This window comes from Taudactylus pleione, unplaced genomic scaffold, assembly GCF_031769625.1.
Source record: "Taudactylus pleione unplaced genomic scaffold, aTauple2 ptg000179l, whole genome shotgun sequence".
NCBI lineage: Eukaryota > Metazoa > Chordata > Amphibia > Anura > Myobatrachidae > Taudactylus > Taudactylus pleione.
In genome coordinates this window covers 9,727,367-9,751,783 of record NW_028284581.1, presented here as the reverse complement: position 1 = coordinate 9,751,783, position 24,417 = coordinate 9,727,367, and positions in this window count along the sequence as shown.

Sequence of the window (24,417 nt, the reverse complement as noted above, 5' to 3'; positions counted from 1 at the left end):
TTAACCCAATCAGCCGAGTGATTGCAAAGGTGTGTACCCAGCTTTAGATTCTTGTGTTTATGTTTACATTTTTCTTATATGATTATAGCCAGTAACCAAAACCACCTGATTAGACTCTTTTCATTGTATAACTAAAAACAATGTTAGTATTGTAGTTGAGCCCTTGTAGTTGATTCTGAGTGAGATGCAAAGTATATGCGTATATTGGCAATGCTGCAGAAGCCAGATTTACTACCTTATGCTAATGAAAGTTTCCATAGAGCTAATGTGAGGATCAAATAATTCAAGTGGAGGATTCAAGTGGCAAGCTGCTCCAACCAATGATTTTCTGTCCACAGTTGCAACTTTCATCTTGCCCCATTCTAGGTGCCAGAGATCTGTCTGAAACAGGTTTCCCTTATCCGCATGCATGCTCAGAATAGCACAGATCTCTAGCTACACACCCATTACACTTCTATGACACTCCCACAAGAAGGAACAGTTTTATATGATCACATGGTCCCAGCCCAGTTCACACCCCAAAATGCCTAATTTTCACAAAGCGAGTTCCAACATAGATATATCTGTAGATCATGGTCATTCATATACACTGTACGACCATCATCTATCCGTCAGCCGGGTCCCGCTGGCCAGGTGGTGGCTCTGCACCCCTCCCCGCTGCTGCCGCTACATGTGTACAGGTGGTTGGCTGATCGCCTGTACACACTTACCAATGCAGACATATCTGTACAGCCAATGCGATATTTCTGTGAACGACGTCATTCACAGACATATCTTCTGTACACACTGGCCGACGCGCAGCAGATATATTGGCCGATCAACTGATAGGCCAATATATCGGCCAGTGTTTACCCACCATTACTGTATGCGTTGATTTGCGTAAATGTATCTACATTTCCAGTACAAAATAGTAATGTTTATAAAGAAGCAGTAGTTGGCACAGGCAGAGGCAAATAGTTGGGTGGAGTAGGGTGAATTTAAGGCCTCTAATAGAGGTTGACCATCATCACTGCACAAAGGAACCTCAGTTTACCCATTTTTTGTAAGTTGAATTAATATTGTTGGTTAAATGTCACAATGCTGTACCTACCTTTTAAATGCATCAATACAGTTCACACCACATTTCTTACATTTATGTGAATCAGACTCTCCAAACACAAGAATACTCTGAGAGCCACTGAAAGCTATAGGTCTTCTGGCACTTGTAGTTATGTAGGAGGTAGCATACCCAAATAGGCCATTTCTGCAATGGCTTCACTTAATAAAGGAGTTATTTTTTATATTTAACATAATACTCCAATCCCCACTTCCAGCAGAGGCTCCTCCTAATGGGTATATGTGGTGATGCAGCCTACTAAGAATGACCCACATTTCTTATAGGGTATTCCATGCTGTTCATGTCATATAAATAAAGTTGTATTTGCTTCCCCAGATCTGCCGTGCCAGTCATGTGACGCAGCTTACTTTACACTAAAATGTACCTTGTGGGCCTGATTCAGAGGTGGACACTAATGCATGTGCACCTGCAATTTATTTAGGTTCAGCCTTCCCCTTGTGTACTTGCGAGTGCCGGACATTGCAAGCCCTGAGATGCCAACTTTTAAACATGGCCTCTGTAGCTCTGTGTTTGAGGACACAGCCACATTTACTGACACGCCAGTGACACTCCCATTACATGCCCTTTTTTACGATCACTTCAACCCGCCTCCTAGTCACCTCACAGGAACGCCCATGGATTTCCGACAGCTAAAATGGGAGTGATCGTATATGCAACAGTGGTCTCTGGGCCTGATTCATTACGGATCGCAACTGCAATTGGAATAGCGATTACGCATGCTGTCTCATTGCGATAGTATGCTAGTCCATTGCGATCGCTATGCCATCGCAGCACAACATAAGGATGCCCACTTCACCTTACACACATCCGTAATCCTTAGCAAGACTATGAAGCCATCGGTAACATGGAGTACCATCGCAGCCTCACGCACACTTGCACAAGCTCTGACCTTATTTAAAAATTGCTAACTCCAGTGCACGCTATGAGTACTCAGGCTGCGTAGGGCATCGCTGTGGATAATTTATGCACACCCCTGCAACGACGTGTAAACGCCCTGGCACATCTGTGTTTCACCGACCCCCGTCACCACCCACAAACAGCACTTCCTGTCAATAACTCTGCGATGCATCGCAGTAGCTGGTTCACACAGGCACACTGCGATGCTTACGCATGCGCAGAACACAACAATCAGCCAATTGCGTGCATAATCGCAGTTGCAATCGGTAATGAATCAGGCCCTCTGTGTCCACTCAGTGCTATGCATGCGCTTTAGGGGTTTCCAAGACTTTCTGGCCATGTGCAGTAGCAAATAATTGCTCATATGCACAAACATTGACACTGTATGCACCTCTGAATCAGACTCTGTATTATTGCACATAGGCAGCAAAACAAACTCTTACACCTCAAAGCTGGACATTTACATTTAATAAGATTTTTTCTTCAGACTGTATGAAATGTTCAGGACTTTCAATTCGGTAACACCAACTTTCTCTCCAAATTCTAACTAAAATGCAGACACAGAACATCTGGCAAAACTGAGAACTTTAAGCTTGCAATTCAAGTAACCAAAATCCGTGCCCTTCCCAAATGAAGTAAAGAGAAAAAAACATGTCTAAATAAAAGTACTGGAGTCCCAAAGTCTGAGGCTTTGACAGGCCTAGGGCAGGGTGAGGTAAAGCAGCTCTTAGTAAAACATACCAGCTGATAAAGAAAAAACTGCCAACAGCCTGGAAAGAAAATCTGAACAAACATGTTACATAAATATCATCACCATTATAACCATTCAGCTGGCTGCAGTTTGTAAATTCATTTAAAAATTTCTCTTTTTAAACTCTGTGCAATTTGTTGCCAGGAGAAGTGAGAGCCAGATGCATTCTCCAGAATCAAGTTGTGTGTTATAACTGTATTAAACGGTTTTAAACATCCAGATGTAGTCTGAGTAATGCAGCATTTGGCACTTTTCTGCAAACACATGAAAATGAAAAGCACAAGTGTAAAATAGGGTTGTGTTTCACAATGAAAAACGCTGCAGGGGAGATGTAGGGAAGATCAATTTAGGCATTATTTGTATATTACATGGAACACTCAACAGCACACAACTGTAGGTTAGAATTGTTACACAGAGGTGACAAAGATGGTTGACCCATCGTTGGCCCCTGATTATGCATGTGCAGACCGCTACTGTTCATGCACAGTTCGCGATTGCTCTCCAACATCAGACCACCGTAACTGATGTTCACCATCACTGAACATCTACCAGTGGACAATTTTTCTCCATTATATATATATATATATATATATATATATAAATATATATAAATATATATATATATATTTATACAACAAAATTCCCCGGGGAGGGCATCAAGGCAAGGTTTATATGTGCAATTTGGAGTGCCGGTTTGTTGTATATCATATATATATATATATATATATATATATATATGTGATATACAACATATATATATATATCCATACTGCAGCAGGCGGCACTCGGAGTCTTTAACAACGGTGAAACAAGAAAGTGCTTTATTTCAACTTTTGAGGAACGAATCCCCGTCCTCAGGATACACATACATTTATTTATTATTTATGTGTATCCTGAGGACGGGGATTCGTTCCTCGAAAACGTTGAAACAAAGCACTTCCTTGTTTCACCGATGTTAAATTTTAAAGACTCCGAGTGCCACCTGTTGCAGTATGGATATATGATGTATGGATATATGATGAGGGTGCTGTCCTCCTAGGAAGGCAACGGAGCAGGTTACCCCGCGGTGGGTCTCGAGTGCCGGTGATAGTGTTGTGTGTATATGAAGTCTTATGACGAAACATGTAGTGGCGTGGCTTGGCGTTTTGGAGTGTGCAGAGGAACCAGTTCCCAGAGAAGTCCTTGGAGACGTCCAGGTTACAGACCGGGTGACTGCCTCTGCTTATTATTGTGCTGTTTACGCTAGCGGTGGCTCTGACCGCTTGTTCTGGTACGAGCATTGTCATTTGTAAAGATTGCAATAAAATATTGTTATACTTTTAAGCACGATGTGGTGCCCCTTTTCTATGTTTTCTTTCTAGTGTTGTTCCCGGCTGGATTTGGGGGTTCTTATATTGGGGAAGACGCCGATCCATTTCATATACAGGATCTCTGCTTCACAATCCCACTTTCATATGTGAGGAATTGGTTACAAGACACTGTTTGTGCAATCACTTGTGGGACTCATTCCCTGGACATTGGTATTGTTCCAAACTCTGAATTAATATATATATATATATATATATATATATACAAGAAATAAGTGGCACTCCAAGTCCAAATAATCAGAGAAGAAACAGTGCTTTACTGTGCAACGTTTCTCGGTCAGCCCCCCGTCGTCAGGATAGGGTTATGCGCCAACCACCGTGTTTTGGTTTTGGATCTGTATCTCCTTCGAGGTTTTGGGTCTGGATTTGGTTTTGCATAACCGCCATTGCGTGTTTTGGTTTTGGATCTGTATTTTCTTAAAAAATTTATAAAAACAACTAAAATCACATGATTTGGGCCTTTTTTTTCCTACAGTATTATTAACCTCAATAACATATATTTCCAGTCATTTCCAGTCAATTTTGACCACTTCACAGCTTACAATATTGTTCGCCAATATAGGCCAAAGGCTGGCTAAATTAAGCAACCAACAGAGCAGCGGCACAAACATACAGCAGTTATTTCTGTTCACATATGTTTTACAAATTAGTAATGTATTAGCAATAACCAAACTAACTCACAAGTATGTTAAATAGAAAACAATACAACAAAGAAATTTACTAAAAATCGTGCGTGGAAAATCCTTGCTCAAAACAGTCATAGTTAACAAGCAGCAAACAAAAAAACCTAAACCATGTGTAAATAGCAACAGCAGACATGAATGCCCCCTACACAAGTGCACATGCCCCCAGCACATGCCTATTTTCAGGCCCAATCTGTATTTCCCTCCTGGGGGGTGCTAGGCCTCTGTGCACATATAAAGCCCCGTTCAATTAGCCTTTTTGTTGAGCAGTTCCCCAAAATCTCCCCAACCACAAAAACAGCATTCCATACCTGCAGGTCAGAAACAGTGCAGGTCAGATACAGTGCATGGTTGGATACAGTGCAGGTCAGATACAATGCGGGTTGGACACAGTACAGGTCGGATACAGTGCGGGTCAGATATAGTACGGGTCTGATATAGTGCAGGATTCAGTGTGGGTTGGATGCAGTGCATGTTAGATACAGTGCGGGATTCAGTGCAGGTCTCATATAGTGTGGGATACAGTGTGGGTTGGATACAGTGCAGGCCGGATACAGTGCAGGGTACAAGGCAGGATACAGTGTGAGTTGGATACAGTGCAGGCCGGATACAGTGCAGTATACAGTTTGGGTTGGATGCAGCGCAGGTCGGATACAGTGCTTTTGGCTCAAACAGAGCCGAAAGCACTCCCACTGACATCACAAGTGATGTCAGTGGGGCCGGCCCCAGACGGTAGGCGTTCCCATGGGAACGCCTCCGTCTGGGCAGCCACGTCCCCAGCCCGCCCACCAAAGGGGGCGTGCTGTCACTCAACATCGACAGCATGCCCCCTTTGGTACGAGACCCGGAGCGACGGTTTGCCCGTCGCTATCCGGGTCTCATGCATGCGCACGACGGAGCCGGCTCCATTGTGCGCATGCGCACTGGGCCACCATCAACCTGCTTGCGAGCGCATAGCACTCGCGAGCGGGTCTGAATCAGGCCCACAGTGCGGGATACAGTGTGGTTTGGATACAGTGCAGACCGGGTACAGTGCAGTATATAGTGTGGGTTGGGTGCAGTGCAGGTCGGATACAGTGCAGAACACAGTGCGGGTCTGATGTAGTGTGGGATACAGTGTGGGTTGGATACAGTGCAGACTGGATGAAGTGCGAGATACAGTGTGGTTTGGATACAGTGCAGGCAGGATACAGTGCAGTATACAGTGTGGGTTGCATGCAGTGCAGGTCAGATGCAGTGCGGGTCTGATGTAGTGCGGGAAACAGTGTGGGTTGGATTCTGTGCAGGTCGGATACAGTGCGGGATACAATGTGGGTTGGATACAGTGCAGGCCAGATATAGTGCAGTATACAGTGTGGGTTTGATACAGTGCAGGTCGGATACAGTGTGGGATACAGTGCAGGTCTGATATAGTGCGGGATATGGTGTGGGTTGGATACCGTGCAGGTCGGATACAGTGTGGGATGGATACAGTGCAGTTTGGATACAGTGTCTGTTGGATATACCCAGGGTCGGCCGGCCCATTACGCCGAGTATGCAGCCGCGTACCATGCCAAGTTGTAAGGGCGTCATCTGTCCTGCCGCTGTGCTGCTGTCCCCCAAAGCCGCCGGAGTTACAATGAGTCACAATGACTCATATGCCGCTGCGCAGCGGCAGCCAGCCACAGCCGCTGCCGGAACATCGGCCCATACTTTGTTGATTGACAGCAGGCCGGGCACGGCTGGAGGGGGAGGAGTGGCCGCTCTCTTCTCCTCCCCTCTCCTGAGCTCCTTCCCCTCAGAGTGACACAGCTTAAGAGTCTGTGCCCAGCTGGAATTGGAGGAGGGGCCATGCTCTCCCTGCTCCTCCCCGCTCCTCCCCTCCAACCCCAGCTTCCTCTGGCTGTGCTGCTGCTTGGACGCCGGGGATCTGACGTCACGAACTCGTGACCATCCTCGGCGTGAATTCCCAGGTTAGGAGGAGCCATCCACGTGCTGCAGTCCCAGGTAAGACAATTTAATTTCTTTTGTATTTATCATGCACTGACCGTCACCCTCTTCCTGTCATCACCCTGTCACCCATTGGTCATTCTTTCTTTCCCTGTCAGCCACAGCTGTCACCGTCTCCTGGTGTCACCCTCTCCCTGTCACCTAGTACTGCCACCCTCTCCCTGTCGTCACCCTCTCCCTGTCACCTAGTACTGCCACCCTCTCCCTGTCGTCACCCTCTCCCTGTCACCCTCTACCTGTCGTCACCCTCTGTCATATAGTGATGTCACCCTCTGTCACCTATAGCTGTCACCCTCCCCCTGTCACCTAGTGCTGTCACCCTCTCCCTGTCATCACCCTCTCCCTGTCACCTAGTACTGCCACCCTCTCCCTGTTGTCACCCTCTCCCTGTCACCCTCTACTTGTCGTCACCCTCTGTCATATAGTGCTGTCACCCTCTGTCACCTAGTGCTGTCACCCTCCCCCTGTCACCTAGTGCTGTCACCCTCTCCCTGTCATCACCCTCCCATCACCTAGTGCTGTCACCCTCTCTGTCATCACCCTCTGTCACCTAGTGCTTTCACCCATTGTTCATTTTCTTCCTGTCACCCACTGCTTTCACTGTCTCTTGGCATCACCCACTGCTATCACCCTCTCCCTGTCACCCTTTGTCACCCTCTCTCTGTCACCCAGTGCTGTCACACTTTGCCTGTCGTCACCCTCTCCCTGTCACCTAGTGCTTTCACCCTCTCCCTGTCATCACTTTTTCCCTGTCACCCTCTGTCTGTCACCTAGTGCTGTTGCCCCCTCACCCTATCGTCATTCTCTCCGTCACCCTCACCCTGTCATCATCCTCTCCCTGTCACCTTCTTCCTGTCACCCTCTCTCTGTCACCCACTCCCTGTCACCTAGTGCTGTCACCCTCTCCCTGTCACCCACTGGCTGTCTCCCTCTCCCTGAATATGTTTCTTACGGTGTATTTGTAGCTTAACACCCAGGGTGGTCCTGCTGTATAGGGGCCCTTTAACACTTCATACATTTTTATGTGGCTGTCTATGTGTGTGTTTAATTATTTTCATGTGTGTTTTTTTTTTTTTTCATGCAAATCCTATATGTTTTATTACTTTTATGTGGATGCTAATGTGTGTGGTGTTTTCTCATGTGGGGATCTATGTGCGTTTTTTTTCTGCAAAGCGATATCTGTTTTATTTTTACGTGGGGGCAGAATGTGTTTTGATTTTTTTTAATGTGGAGCCTATGCGCTTTATTATTTTCATGTGGGGGCCTATGTATGTGTTTTTTTCATGCAAAGCCTATGTATATGTTTTTTATTTATCACGTGGGGCCCCACACAGTGGAGGTTAATGTGTGTATTTTTTTTTCCCTCTTTTGGGTCCATTGTATATTATTACTAAGGATTCTGGGCCTGATTCAGAGCCGGACGCTATTTGCGGACGGTCGTTCCAAAAAAGGGGCCGGCTATTTAAATTGAGCGCTCGCTCTTTGCGGTTTGTTGACACCTCTATGTCTGAGCGAGCGAACGAAAAATGTGCTCGCTATTTTGTAAAGACGCCCCTTTGCCGTTCGCAACACACGTCATCTCCGGTATTTAGTAGATTAATCAGGTACATCGAAAGGCATCTGAACTGCTCGCAGTGCTTGTGGTAGGTTTTTCTTACCGCTATCACTACGAGAAGTTCAGGCTAAAAGACAACCAAGTGACGAGGTCGATGATGCTCCTTTACTAATTATGCACTCCCATTAAACGCCCTTTTGACCATTTGGCATGCCTGCGTTCGGATCTCCACTCCCCCGATTTCAAGCACCTTCCCCTGTTACTACCCACAAATGGTACATTCTGTCAATCACATTAGCAGCCCCTCGCTGTTTTGCGAGCGCACAATTTTCGACTGCAATGACTGGTTTGCGCATGGGCATTATGACCCATATGCATGCGCAGTTGTGCGAACATCGCTCAGAGCGAACGAGCGGCCGCTTACGAGCGGCTCTGAATCAGGCCCTCTGTATTTTCTGATGCAGGAGAAGGTCCATGTGGGGTGACACCATTAGTTACTACACTCGGTTACACCACTCTTAGTGACGCCACTGAGTATAGTATTAACTTATAGCCATGTGTATATAAAGCTGGTATTTTGATCTATAGTTTCCATTTTGTCATTGTTACATTATTACATGCACTCCCGATATTTCCCACACCGAATTATGAGGCTTTATTTCAACAAGGGGCGCCAAAATTTATATTCGCTTACCCAAAAAATTAGGTTTGGGCCGGCCCTGGATATACCAATAGTGCACTTACTGTGACAGCAGTGTCGGCAGAGAGTGGATGTTGGCGGTGTCCTCAGTGCAAGAATACCAGTAGCGTCCTCAGTGCACGGGTGCTAGTGGTGTCGGCAGTGTGGGGGTGTCGTGGTGTCCTCAGTGTGGGAGAGCTGGCAGTGTCGGCAGTGCAGGGGGGGCAGACGATGTCCTCAGTATGGGGGGCAGCTGTGTGAGGGTGCTGGCAGTGTACTGAGTGCAGGGTGCCGGCAGTGTCAGCAGAGCGGGCAGTGGCAAACGCAGCATTTCGAGAGGGGGGTTTCCAAATGCTTGATTTTAGAGTGAGTGTGGCAAGTCCAAGAAGAGGGTATAATTATCACTTAATCAGCTTTATTATGCATCATACATCATTGTTTCAGCATATATAGGACCAGTGATCACAGTAAGCCATTAAATGCAGCAGTAGGGCCATCTTGCCTGAGCTGAATGTTTTTATTTCAGATGTGGGTATCATTTCAGAGTATTGGAGCAAGTCCGGGAGTCTGAGGGAGCAGCAGAAGAACCTAGCACTGCCCTTGACATATATGTATATATTGGTCTCATTATGCACTTGATATTGTATTATTATACAGTATTAATAAGTAACCTTATCGATGATGACTGACATGTTGAAAGATCCACATGTGGTGAAAATTATTTCATTTGTGATACTGAAAAGAACATGCAGCACAAGTAAAATTCTATTATATTACTATTCCTATTGTGGTCATGGTGTGGACTGGGGAGGGGGTTTCCAGGCAACCGGAAACCTCCCCTGCATTTGCCTATGGCGAGGGGTGCCAGCGGTGTCCTCAGTGTGGGGGTGATGGCAGTCACGGCAGTGCAGTGGTGCTAGCGGTGTCCTCAGTGTGGGGTTGCCAGCAGTCTCCTCAGTGCGGGGGTGCCAGCAGTGTCCTCAGTGGATGGGTGCTGGCAGTGTCGGCAGTACAGGGGTACTGGCATTGTCCTCAGTGCAGGGTGCAGGTGGTGTCGGCAGTGCAGAAGTGTCCTCAGTGCGCGGGTGTCGACAATGCGGAGGTGCCAGTGGTGTCCTCACTGCGGAGGTTCCGGCAGTGTCGGCAATGCAGGGGTACTGGTAATGATTTCAGTGTAGGGTGCCGGCGGTAGCTACTGTTTGCAAAGAGGCAAAAAAAAAAAAAAAAATGCTTTCTTGGGCACTCTTCTCATCTATGTCCTCAGTGCGGGGTGCTGGCAGTGTCGACAGTGTAGGGGTGCCATCGGTGTTGGCAGTGCGGAGGTGACGGTGGTGTCGGCAGCACTGGGGGTACCGGCAGTGTTGGCAGCGGTGTTAGTGCGGGGGATGGGCAGTATCTATTCTCCATTTGCCCATTGAAGTCTATGGGCAAGCGTTTATTGGCTGAGAGCCGTGATAGACGGCTCCCTCAGCCAATAAGCGTTAAGCCCATTGAATTTAATGGGACTTTGTAATATGACCGCTCGAGGCAAAACTTCCAGATCTGACAGTGGGATCCCGGTCTTTTGCCTCGAATAGGTATCTGAGGAAGGAGCGGAGATCTGAGCTGTGTCTCGGATCCCCTCGGATACCTAATGTTCGGGTGGGCTCGGTTCCATGAGAAACGGGCCCGTTCATCTCTAATTTATATATGCAGTGCTATTTTTCAGCAGGAAACCTCTCATTAACTATGATGTAATATCCTGCGCCAAAATGTATTTTCCATAAGATAAGTTTTATTTTAAAGTCCCTTTTGGGTGCATTCTTTTCTAAATACTATATATATATATGTATATATAATACATATATAATTGTTTTCTACAGCTCCACCCCAATAGCTCCACTCCCAGTTCTTGAACCTATGTTTCCAGAAAAACAGCGCTATATATATATATATATATATATATATATATATATATATATGTTTGAGGTTATAGTTACAGTTGATGTTATTTTCGCAGTGCTTCTTCAAAAGTAGGCAACTATACTAGGTTTAAACCATCATTCCGATTTTAATATGTGGGAGCCATTCAAGCCATGCATCAGTACCAGGCACTGTCATCATCATCATCATCAGCTATTTGCACTAGCCCCAAATTATTTTGCTTTCTCAGGCATAAATACATTGTTTTATATGTTCTTCATGTGTTCATATTGTATTTATATGAACATCCCCTTATTGTAGCCTACCTAAGAACATTCCGTCCTCATCTCTATTTGTAGGATATTTTAACCTGCAAGATATGTACTGGTCTACAAGAGCACATCTGCAAGTATTTGCTTTCTGGGTATGTACTATGCCAACTGGTATAATACTGTACTCTGCCTCTTCCCTCTAATCACTAATACCCTTTTTCCACCAAATTTATAACTCGAGTTATTGCCGGGGTAACCTGGGTTTGGTGTGTAAGGATCAACCCGGGTCACAATATCTTGGAATCTGCCCCTGGTAGCTACCAGGGTCAAACCCTGCATGGTCCCTGGTAATGATGAGGTGTGAACGGTGCAACCCGGGTTATACGACCCTGGTCACGGAGAAAGACATCGATTGGAGCTACTGGTGCGCTCAGAGATAATGTCATGTGTAAGAAGCTGCATTAGGCTCTTACTTGCTGTGTCAAACAGCAGTAATCCACAAAAACTTAGGAACTCCAATCTGCACAGAGGTAACTCGTTGGCCATTATTAATGCAATGCAGTCATCACCCACTTATTATGACCACATCTTTATGAGCCTAAAAAACTTCCATTTCTGATGACACACACAAGTTTTGCAGGGCAAACATGGGTTTAGTGTGATTGAGGTCTACCCGGGAATAACCATGTCTGACCTGGCTGTGACATAAGTGGGAACCTTGTTAGAAAACCTGGGTCGGACAAGAGGGAACATGTGGGAAAATCAAAGGTTTCAAAAGGGCCTGTTCTGGGAACAGAAGGCAAGGGTGGTATAAATCAGTTGTGAGTACCTGTGGTACTAAATAAAAACAATTTATTTCTTCACCTAACTATTGGGACTGAGTTTCTCCCCCTGACAGAGTAGAACCTTGAGGATGTTTGTTCTTACAAATCATTTTAAAACAAGAATAGCTCCATGCATTAATATCCAGCCTTTAATATTCCTATAGGAGTATAATTATGTTGTCTTGACTATCAATGTTTCCAACAAATATCTGGTTATAGGAATATACAACCCAGCACCACCCATGATAAGGACAGTTCTTTAAACGGGCTGTGGACCAAATTTGAAATCACAGATAAGAGACTTTCACAATATATTTTATAGCCCTTTTCCCACTATGTCACCATTTATCAAGTAGATATATTGTAGTGTCATTCTATTTTCACATCTCAAAGTCTGTTTTAAAGGCATTTTAAGACTTTTTTTGGTGGGGAACATGGAACAATGTTGAACACTACTAACATGAAATTTCCATCTTACAGGTGATGGAGTTTTGTTATGATTGCAGGAACAGTAACATTTTTAACGGAGTCTTTGAATAAGCCCCTAGAATGTGGATAACTGGAGAACAGTACTGGTACCAACCATGGTCAATGCAAGCTTAATTCACCTTTGATATCTATTATCATCAATTCCAATGGGAATACAATACACCAAAGTTACATAAAGACAAGTGAGCTGTGAGCACTGTATCTGAAGCTGCTAGTGATGTTATACAGACTTCTACAAGGAAAATGAGTGTTTTATAAGTGTACATTAATAAATCTTAAACTTTTATTAAATATTTGCTCATCTCTGAGTTGGCCTAATGGTACTGTAAATGTTAAGCACTGTCTCCTATGAGAACCAAATAGTACTGAAACTATACTCCTCCACTCCACATCTAGTTCAGTTTCCAAACTAGAGAAGGGAAATGTCCACTGCACCAGATACAATATCACATGATTATGTTTATATTCATCTGGTGGCCCAACTACAAAATTAATATATCACCACAATTAATATATCTCCAATAGATGGCGTGGTGCACCCAAGTAGCTTAGTCAAAGTTTAGAAAACAGATGGAAGCTGTTAACACTACCTATGTAAGGGACACTCCAAATGCATGTCTTTTCAGATTACAATAATGTCCTGTTAATATCTATGATATCAAATTAGAATTTAACTTGTAATAATATATTCTAAAACAACAAAGAAATATAAAAGTTCTAAAGTTATTTGCTAGGCAAAATTATAGTAGCAACTGTCTTTCATATGTAATCAAACAATTTTCACATAAATGGGTCATTATAATTAGTTATTGTTTGTTTTTTCCCATCATGTTCAGATCCAAGTACTTGGCCATGCATCATCTTCCTGAGTGGATACGCAGAGGCGCAGAGAGGGGGAGGGGGGGTAACGATACTGAATAATTTAGATATACAAGTGTCGCGTATCAGATTAATCAGCACAGTCTCTTGGTGCATCCTAGGCGCATCACATTGTGACTTTGATGCTATTTCCGCAAAAAAAAAAATGCAAAAAAGAAGCCCAGCGCTAGCAGAGTCTCAGGGGACCTGGCGCACCAAGAAGGACTTTTAGCACGACTGCAGCAAAGATGTATTAGGGAACATCTGCATACATCTGCATCATTTCAGAAATCCGAACCCGAGCCCCCCCGATCCGAGGCAGATCCGAGTCAGGCTCGACTTTTCCCGCCTGACTCGGATCTGAAATCGAGGCAAAACGTCATCATCCTGCCTTCCGAGTCTCGCGGGTTTTGGATCCTATATAAAGTACCCGCATCAGCGCCATTTTCTCACTCGGCTGTGGACAGTGAAGAGGGAGGGTGGGAGTTAGGGCTGGCTGGGCTATGTAGTGTAGTGTAATGCAGAGTAGTGTTGTGCTGTGCTGTGCTGCGCTGTGCTGCTGTTGTCCACTACTTCAAAGTCCATAGGGGCTGGCTGTGTTGTGCTGTGCTGCTGTTGTTAATAGGGGCTGTGTCCACTACTTCAAAGTCCATAGGGGCTGGCTGGACTGTGTTGTGCAGTCAGTTCTCCATAGGGGCTGTGTCCACTCCAAAGTCCTGTGCAGTGTCCCAGTCCTAAAGGGGTGCTGTAGTGTTGTCCAGGGGGTGCTCTGTCCATCAGGGGTGCTCCCCCCAAGTGCTAAAAAAATTATATTTTTTGAGTGTTTTGTGAATTGTGTGCGCAGTAGCCGCACGTGCATCAACAAAGTAATGCCAAGCGTGCGCCTGTGTCATAAGTAAAGGGCCGGCTGGCTTGACCGTTAAAGGGTGCTGTAACCCCCAAAGTACACTCCAGTCCAAACCAAAAAAAAAATTATTTTCTGTGTTTGTGAATTGTGTGCGCAGTAGCCGCACATGCATCAACAAAGTAGTGCCAAGCGTGCGCATGTGTCATAAGTAAAGGGCCGGCTGGCTTGACCGTTAAAGGGTGCTGTAACCCCCAAAGTACACTCCAGTCCAAACTAAAAAAAAAAATATTTTCTGTGTTTGTGAATTGTGTGCACAGTAGCCGCACGTGCATCAACAAAGTAGTGCCAAGCGTGCGCCTGTGTCATAAGTAAAGGGCCGGCTGGCTTGACCGTTAAAGGGTGCTGTAACCCCCAAAGTACACTCCAGTCCAAACCAAACAAAAAAATTATTTTCTGTGTTTGTGAATTGTGTGCGCAGTAGCCGCACGTGCATCAACAAAGTAGTGCCAAGCGTGCGCCTGTGTCATAAGTAATGGGCCGGCTGGCTTGACCGTTAAAGGGTGCTGTAACCCCCAAAGTACACTCCAAACCAAATAACAAAATATTTTTTCTGTGTTTGTGAATTGTGTGCGCAGTAGCCGCACGTGCATCAACAAAGTAGTGCCAAGCGTGCGCCTGTGTCATAAGTAAAGGGCCAGCTATCTTGACCGTTAAAGGGTGCTGTAACCCCCAAAGTACACTCCAGTCCAAACCAAAAAAAATAATATTTTCTGTGTTTGTGACTTGTGTGCACTGTGGCTGCACGTGCATCAACAAAGGAGCAGCGCCAAGCGTGCGCCTGTGTCCCATAAGTAAAGAGCCGGCTGGCTCATTTCTTTAAGGGTGGTGTAACCCACAAAGTGCACTACTCTCCAGCAAAAATAAAAAAATATTTTCTGTGTTTGTGTGCGCTTTAGCCGCACTTATATATCAATATAACATAAATGGAGGACAAAACTTTCTCCGATAAAATAAAATAGGGAAAGATCAAGAACCACTTCCTCCTAGTGCTGTTGCTGCTGCTGGGAGTTGTTCATCATCCCAGAGAAGAAGTAGGAACATCACTACTTTTACTAAACAATTGACCCTCCAACAGTCCCTAGCGATGAGGATGAAGTACGACAGCAGTAATCCTGAAGCAAAACGTATAACTGAGGCCTTGACTGCTATGTTGGTGTTAGACGTGCGTCCGGTATCCGCCATTAGTGCAGTGGGATTTAGACAATTGATGGAGGAAGTGTGTCCCCGGTTCCAAATCCCGTCTAGATTCCACCTGCATCCTCAAAGCAGCAGCAACAAGCGTGCGTCTGTCTGTTAAAGGATGGTGTAACCCTCAAAGTGCGCTCCACAAACAATAAAAACATTCTTCTTCTTTTTTCTGTCTTTGTGAATTGTGTGGGCTGTAGCCGGACTTGCATCCTCAAAGCAGCAGCGACAAGCGTGCGTCTGTCTGTTAAAGGGTGGTGTAACTCTCAAAGTGCTCCAAAAAATAAAAAACTAATTTTTTAATGTGTTTGTGACTTGTGTGCGATGTAGCCGCACCTGCATCCGTAAAGAAGCAGCGACAAGTGTGCGTCTGTCTGCTAAAGGGTGGTGACACCCTCAAAGTGTGCTACACAAACAATAAATATATTGTTCTTTTTTTTTCTGTCTTTGTGAAATATGTGGGCTGTAGCCGCACCTGCATCCTTAAAGCAGCAGCGACAAGCGTGCGTCTGTCTGTTAAAGGGTGGTGACACCCTCAAAGTGTGCTACACAAACAATAAAAATATTGTTCTTTTTTTTTCTGTCTTTGTGAATTGTGTGGGCTGTAGCCGCACTTGCATCCTCAAAGCAGCAGCGACAAGTGTGCGTCTGTCTGTTAAAGGGTGGTGTAACTCTCAAAGTGCTCCAAAAAATAAAAAACTAATTTTTTAATGTGTTTGTGACTTGTGTGCGATGTAGCCGCACTTGCATCCTCAAAGCAGCAGCGACAAGCGTGCGTCTGTCTATTAAAGGGTGGTGACACCCTCAAAGTGTGCTACACAAACAATAAAAATATTCTTCTTTTCTCTGTCTTTGTGAATTGTGTGGGCTGTAGCCGCACCTGCATCCTTAAAGAAGAAGCGACAAGCGTGCGTCTGTCTACTAAAGGGTGGTGACACCCTCAAAGTGCGCTCCACAAACAATAAAAATATTCTTCTTCTTTTTTCTGTCTTTGTGAATTGTGTGGGCTGTAGCCGGACTTGCATCCTCAAAGCAGCAGCGACAAGCATGCATCTGTCTGTTAAAGGGTGGTGTAACCCTCAAAGTGCGCTCCACAAACAATAAAAATATTCTTCTTTTTTTTTCTGTCTTTGTGAAATGTGTGGGCTGTAGCCGCACCTGCATCCGTAAAGAAGCAGCGACAAGTGTGCGTCTGTCTGCTAAAGGGTGGTGACACCCTCAAAGTGTGCTACACAAACAATAAAAATATTGTTCTTTTTTTTTCTGTCTTTGTGAAATATGTGGGCTGTAGCCGCACCTGCATCCTTAAAGCAGCAGCGACAAGCGTGCGTCTGTCTGTTAAAGGGTGGTGACACCCTCAAAGTGTGCTACACAAACAATAAAAATATTGTTCTTTTTTTTTCTGTCTTTGTGAATTGTGTGGGCTGTAGCCGCACTTGCATCCTCAAAGCAGCAGCGACAAGTGTGCGTCTGTCTGTTAAAGGGTGGTGTAACTCTCAAAGTGTTCAAAAAAATAAAAAACTAATTTTTTAATGTGTTTGTGACTTGTGTGCGATGTAGCCACACTTGCATCCTCAAAGCAGCAGCGACAAGCGTGCATCTGTCTATTAAAGGGTGGTGACACCCTCAAAGTATGCTACACAAACAATAAAAATATTCTTCTTTTCTCTGTCTTTGTGAATTGTGTGGGCTGTAGCCGCACCTGCATCCTTAAAGAAGCAGCGACAAGCGTGCGTCTGTCTACTAAAGGGTGGTGACACCCTCAAAGTGTGCTACACAAACAATAAAAATATTGTTCTTTTTTTTCTGTCTTTGTGAAATGTGTGGGCTGTAGCCGCACCTGCATCCTTAAAGCAGCAGCGACAAGCGTGCGTCTGTCTGTTAAAGGGTGGTGACACCCTCAAAGTGTGCTACACAAACAATAAAAATATTGTTCTTTGTTTTCTGTCTTTGTGAAATGTGTGGGCTGTAGCCGCACCCGCATCCTCAAAGCAGCAGCGACAAGCGTGCGTCTGTCTGTTAAACGGTGGTGTAACTCTCAAAGTGCTCCAAAAAATAAAAAACTAATTTTTTAATGTGTTTGTGACTTGTGTGCGATGTAGCCGCACCTGCATCCGTAAAGAAGCAGCGACAAGTGTGCGTCTGTCTGCTAAAGGGTGGTGACACCCTCAAAGTGTGCTACACAAACAATAAATATATTGTTCTTTTTTTTTCTGTCTTTGTGAAATATGTGGGCTGTAGCCGCACCTGCATCCTTAAAGCAGCAGCGACAAGCGTGCATCTGTCTGTTAAAGGGTGGTGACACCCTCAAAGTGTGCTACACAAACAATAAAAATATTGTTCTTTTTTTTCTGTCTTTGTGAATTGTGTGGGCTGTAGCCGCACTTGCATCCTCAAAGCAGCAGCGACAAGTGTGCGTCTGTCTGTTAAAGGGTGGTGTAACTCTCAAAGTGCTCCAAAAAATAAAAAACTAATTTTTTAATATGTTTGTGACTTGTGTGTGATGTAGCCGCACTTGCATCCTCAAAGCAGCAGCGACAAGCGTGCGTCTGTCTATTAAAGGGTGGTGACACCCTCAAAGTGTGCTACACAAACAATAAAAATATTCTTCTTTTCTCTGTCTTTGTGAATTGTGTGGGCTGTAGCCGCACCTGCATCCTTAAAGAAGCAGCGACAAGCGTGCGTCTGTCTACTAAAGGGTGGTGACACCCTCAAAGTGTGCTACACAAACAATAAAAATATTGTTCTTTTTTTTCTGTCTTTGTGAAATGTGTGGGCTGTAGCCGCACCTGCATCCTTAAAGCAGCAGCGACAAGCGTGCGTCTGTCTGTTAAAGGGTGGTGACACCCTCAAAGTGTGCTACACAAACAATAAAAATATTCTTCTTTTTTCTGTCTTTGTGAATTGTGTGGGCTGTAGCCGCACCTGCATCCTTAAAGAAGCAGCAACAAGCGTGCGTCTGTCTGCTAAAGGGTGGTGACACCCTCAAAGTGTGTACACAAACAATAAAAATATTGTTCTTTTTTTTTCTGTCTTTGTGAAATGTGTGAGCTGTAGCCGCACCTGCATCCTTAAAGCAGCAGCGACAAGCGTGCGTCTGTCTGTTAAAGGGTGGTGACACCCTCAAAGTGTGCTACACAAACAATAAAAATATTGTTCTTTTTTTCTGTCTTTGTGAAATGTGTGGGCTGTAGCCGCACCTGCATCCTTAAAGCAGCAGCGACAAGCGTGCGTCTGTCTGTTAAAGGGTGGTGACACCCTCAAAGTGTGCTACACAAACAATAAAAATATTGTTCTTTGTTTTCTGTCTTTGTGAAATGTGTGGGCTGTAGCCGCACCCGCATCCTCAAAGCAGCAGCAACAAGCGTGCGTCTGTCTGTTAAAGGGTGGTGTAACTCTCAAAGTGCTCCAAAAAATAAAAAACTAATTTTTTAATGTGTTTGTGACTTGTGTGCGATGTAGCCGCACCTGCATCCGTAAAGAAGCAGCGACAAGTGTGCGTCTGTCTGCTAAAGGGTGGTGACACCCTCAAAGTGTGCTACACAAACAATAAATATATTGTTCTTTTTTTTTCTGTCTTTGTGAAATATGTGGGCTGTAGCCGCACCTGCATCCTTAAAGCAGCAGCGACAAGCGTGCATCTGTCTGTTAAAGGGTGGTGACACCCTCAAAGTGTGCTACACAAACAATAAAAATATTGTTCTTTTTTTTTCTGTCTTTGTGAATTGTGTGGGCTGTAGCCGCACTTGCATCCTCAAAGCAGCAGCGACAAGTGTGCGTCTGTCTGTTAAAGGGTGGTGTAACTCTCAAAGTGCTCCAAAAAATAAAAAACTAATTTTTTAATGTGTTTGTGACTTGTGTGCGATGTAGCCGCACTTGCATCCTCAAAGCAGCAGCGACAAGCGTGCGTCTGTCTATTAAAGGGTGGTGACACCCTCAAAGTGTGCTACACAAACAATAAAAATATTCTTCTTTTCTCTGTCTTTGTGAATTGTGTGGGCTGTAGCCGCACCTGCATCCTTAAAGAAGCAGCGACAAGCGTGCGTCTGTCTACTAAAGGGTGGTGACACCCTCAAAGTGTGCTACACAAACAATAAAAATATTGTTCTTTTTTTTCTGTCTTTGTGAAATGTGTGGGCTGTAGCCGCACCTGCATCCTTAAAGCAGCAGCGACAAGCGTGCGTCTGTCTGTTAAAGGGTGGTGACATCCTCAAAGTGTGCTACACAAACAATAAAAATATTCTTCTTTTTTCTGTCTTTGTGAATTGTGTGGGCTGTAGCCGCACCTGCATCCTTAAAGAAGCAGCGACAAGCGTGCGTCTGTCTGCTAAAGGGTGGTGACACCCTCAAAGTGTGCTACACAAACAATAAAAATATTGTTCTTTTTTTTTCTGTCTTTGTGAAATGTGTGAGCTGTAGCCGCACCTGCATCCTTAAAGCAGCAGCGACAAGCGTGCGTCTGTCTGTTAAAGGGTGGTGACACCCTCAAAGTGTGCTACACAAACAATAAAAATATTGTTCTTTTTTTCTGTCTTTGTGAAATGTGTGGGCTGTAGCCGCACCTGCATCCTTAAAGCAGCAGCGACAAGCGTGCGTCTGTCTGTTAAAGGGTGGTGACACCCTCAAAGTGTGCTACACAAACAATAAAAATATTGTTCTTTTTTTTTCAGTCTTTGTGAATTGTGTGGGCTGTAGCCGCACTTGCATCCTCAAAGCAGCAGCGACAAGCGTGCGTCTGTCTGTTAAAGGGTGGTGTAACTCTCAAAGTGCTCCAAAAATTAAAAAAATAATTTTTTAATGTGTTTGTGACTTGTGTGCGATGTAGCCGCACTTGCATCCTCAAAGCAGCAGCCACAAGCGTGCATTTGTCTATTAAAGGGTGGAGACACCCTCAAAGTGTGCTACACAAACAATAAAAATATTCTTCTTTTTTCTGTCTTTGTGAATTGTGTGGGCTGTAGCCGCACTTGCATCCTCAAAGCAGCAGCGACAAGCGTGCGTCTGTCTGTTAAAGGGTGGTGACACCCGCAAAGTGTGCTACACAAACAATAAAAATATTCTTCTTTTTTCTGTCTTTGTGAATTGTGTGGGCTGTAGCCGCACTTGCATCCTCAAAGCAGCAGCGACAAGCGTGCGTCTGTCTGTTAAAGGGTGGTGTAACCCTCAAAGTGCTCCAAAAAATAAAAAACTATTTGTTTTATGTGTTTGTGACTTGTGTGCGATGTAGCCGCACGTGCATCAACATAGTAGCAGCGCCAAGCATGCGCCTGTGTCATAAGTCAAGGGCTGGTTTGGACATCTGGTCCGGACTGAAGGACGTGCCAACAATTTCTGACAAGTCTACTGTCACTGCATATGATACTGTCCTCAAAGCAGCAGCGACAAGCATGCGTCTGTCTGTTAAAGGGTGGTGACACCCTCAAAGTGTGCTACACAAACAATAAAAATATTTTTCTTTTTTTTTCTGTCTTTGTGACTTGTGTGGGCAGTAGCCGCACTTGCATCCTCAAAGCAGCAGCGACAAGCGTGCGTCTGTCTGTTAAAGGATTACATCGGTGACAGCATCCAAGTAGGCATGTCAGACAGTCCGTACCTGTACTGGCAGGAAAAAGAAGCAATTTGGAGGTCCCTGTACAAACTGGCTCTATTTTACCTGAGTTGCCCCCCCTCCAGTGTGTACTCCGAAAGAGTGTTTAGTGCAGCCGGGAACCTTGTCAGCGAAAGGCGTAGGAGGTTGCTTCCACAAAATGTGGAGAAGATGATGTTCATAAAATGAATTATCAACTCTTCCAGGGAGACCAGCCTCCAAAACGTACAGAGGGACCTGTGGTTGTGGATTCCAGCGGGGACGAATTAATACTCTGTGAGGATGAGGATGTACACAACACTGAAGAGGGTGAGGAATCGGTGGATGAGGAGGATGAGGACGACATCTTACCTCCGTAGAGCCAGTTTGTGCAGGGACAGATTAATTGCCAGCTTGTTTTGTGGGGGCCCAAACGAACCAATCATTTCAGCCACAGTCATGTGGCAGAACCTGGCGCTGACATGTTTGGTTTGTTAAAGTGTGCATGTCCTGTTTATACAACATAAGGAAGGGTGGGCGGGCCCAAGGACAATTCCATCTTGCACCTCTTTTTTTTCTTTGCATTATGTATAGTTTGGGGCCTAGTTTTTCAAACTGCCATCCTGTCTGCCACTGCAGTGCCACTCCTAGATGGACCACGTGTTTGTGCCGCCCACTCGTATCTCTTAGCATAGTCATCCAGCTACCTCGGTGCAACCTTTTGGACATAAAAACACTATTGCGAGGTGTGAGGTGTTCAGAATAGACTGGAAATGAGTGGAAATTAAGGTTATTGAGGTTAATAATAGCATAGGAGCAGAAAAATCCACAAATTCTGTGATTTTAGCTGTTTTTATGCTTTTTTTCAAAAAAATACAGATCCAAAACAAAAAACCCAGAACCCAAAACACGGAAGGGTGGTTTTGGCAAAACCAATCCAGATCCAAAACACGAAGAAAGATCCAGATCCAAAACCAAAACACAAAATACGAAAAGTGGCCGGTGCACACCCCTAATCTGTATACAACTTGATATTGATTGAATCATAGCTATCAGTACTTTCACTATGCCCTTACCGGCTTCATTTGATAAGCTGGGCTGCTCTATAGAAAACATACAATATATACCTTACTGTACATTAATTTTTTTAATATTGCACTGCAATTGGCAAAACTCACTAAAACCTACATTTAAAATATATCTGTCTCAGTTAGTGCTTGTTTACTAATATTGAGGTTAAGTGCAAAATGTGCATCAAACTATACTAACCAACAAGATAATTGTTTTCATTGTCTTGTACTAGACAAAAAAAGTTGTTGTCTTTCATTCTTTGAGTTCAGTGAACATTTTTTCACATACATGCAACAATTGTAAATAATCCCTAATGTGTTCTAGAAACATATTCATATTTCTAAATATGGCTGCAGTATGTTGTTTTGCTTAACATGAAACATTTGTACTTTCCTTTCCATTTTTGTTGTTGTCTGGTGCTTATTTTTTTATATATATATTTATGTTAAAATGATATGGTTGCATCCTTTGCAACATGTTTTAAGATGCAAATATCACATGAAGACATATTAGAGAGTATGGTTTGCTTTGATACAATAATAGAGTCTCCATAAGCAGCAGACATCTTGAGGAATAGCAAAATTGCAAACAGGTTGATAGCATTGGTTTGATGAACATACTTCATACCAAAGAAACTCAAGCTGCGACCCCAACAAAATGCCTTGCAGGAATCTATAATATGAAAATCTAATTTGCTATAGACATTGGAATTGTCACCCAGCAACAGCTGGCGGGTGATAACAGGCTTACTGATGAAGCTTCCTCTTGGCACCACAAATACATTTTAATGCCAACAGGGAGAATGAAAGCATAAACTAGTATACTCAACTTTCCCTCCTTATGAGTCTTGGATGTCTGAGAATAAAAAGTGAGAATATTACATGAACTATAGCAGATGGAAGCATGTATGGATTTTAAGATGTGTAAAACACCAACCACAGTCTGAAAAGGAAAAACCTGAGGAAATGACTTAAACAGAGCAAATATTTTAATGAGCAAAACAGAGAAAGTGTTTTGATGAGAATTAACAAGAACCCGATATCCAATCTCTAGGCACAAAATGATTACAATGCCAAAAAAAATTGCTAAGAATTACTTTGTCCACAGTTGTGATCACTCAAAAACATGCATGGAAAAAATCTGATAATATATTTGTTCATACAGTAACCAGCATTGCATGCATCTAGATGTGCGCTTGGTTTGCTACTAGTCAGCATAATCATCAGCACTTGCATCTGCCCTATACTAGGTTCAAAAGATACACCTCCGAACAGACCAATTATTGCTAATGTCCAGGTCTTTATAGCTCCCAGGTGTGAGAACATGCCCTCACTGATTGCATTGCCAACATTGGCATGCACCCATTTTTAAGCACTCACAGTGTGAATTAACACAAGACACAATTCGTAAACAGGTGTACTATACATTCAGCTGTTTGAAGTAGTGCTTTCCTGTTCTGCCACCCTCCAACATCCTGTAGGTGGAGCTGTGCTGGCAGCCACTCGGACCTGGCACAGCTCAGTCAAGAGGAGTCCGACACTGACATGTGCTGCTATGCATGCATGGCAACTATGAGCTTCTTTACTCCCCAGCATCCAGGAGGACAGGACAGCCTCCAGTGGCTTCCACCAGAAGTTATGCCAAAACATCCACCAACAATAACCGTAAGTACTCTATACCCCCACGGATACACAGAGGGCTATCATCCACTGGTGCACTCACCCAGCTCATGCTCAGCGCACTATAATGCCCAGCATTACCCTAAAATCCCGGCTGCTTTAATCCATACAGATTGTCTACCGCTGTTACACCTGTGATATCCCTGTGTTCTATGTTAGTTGCTCTTCTGCCAGATTACAATAAATCTAAGAACTGGTTAAACATATCACATAGACTAGCCACCACCTGCACCAACAACTGAATTACACAGTCTATACCATCAGAATATTGGCCAATACAAGTGTACCTGGGTTTAACTCCATATCTGGAAGACTACAGCACCAAGCACAATCCGCTATGCATATTTGTGAAAGCACACTCTGCTATTACTATATTCTGTCACCCTACACTCTGCTAATAAACTCTACTTCAGCTCCAATGTTTTGGCATCTGGTGGTAAAAATGTGCTGTTGCTGCTGCTGCTGGTCATTATCATGCAGAGAATTAACAGGTACAATTTGTTAGCTGTAATGTACTGGAAATGGGATAAGTTGGAGAATGTCAATGGTTGAGAAAGGAAATGTACATGTATGGCAGCAGATATTTTTCTTCACATGAATATATCTAATTGCCTGTAATAAGGGGT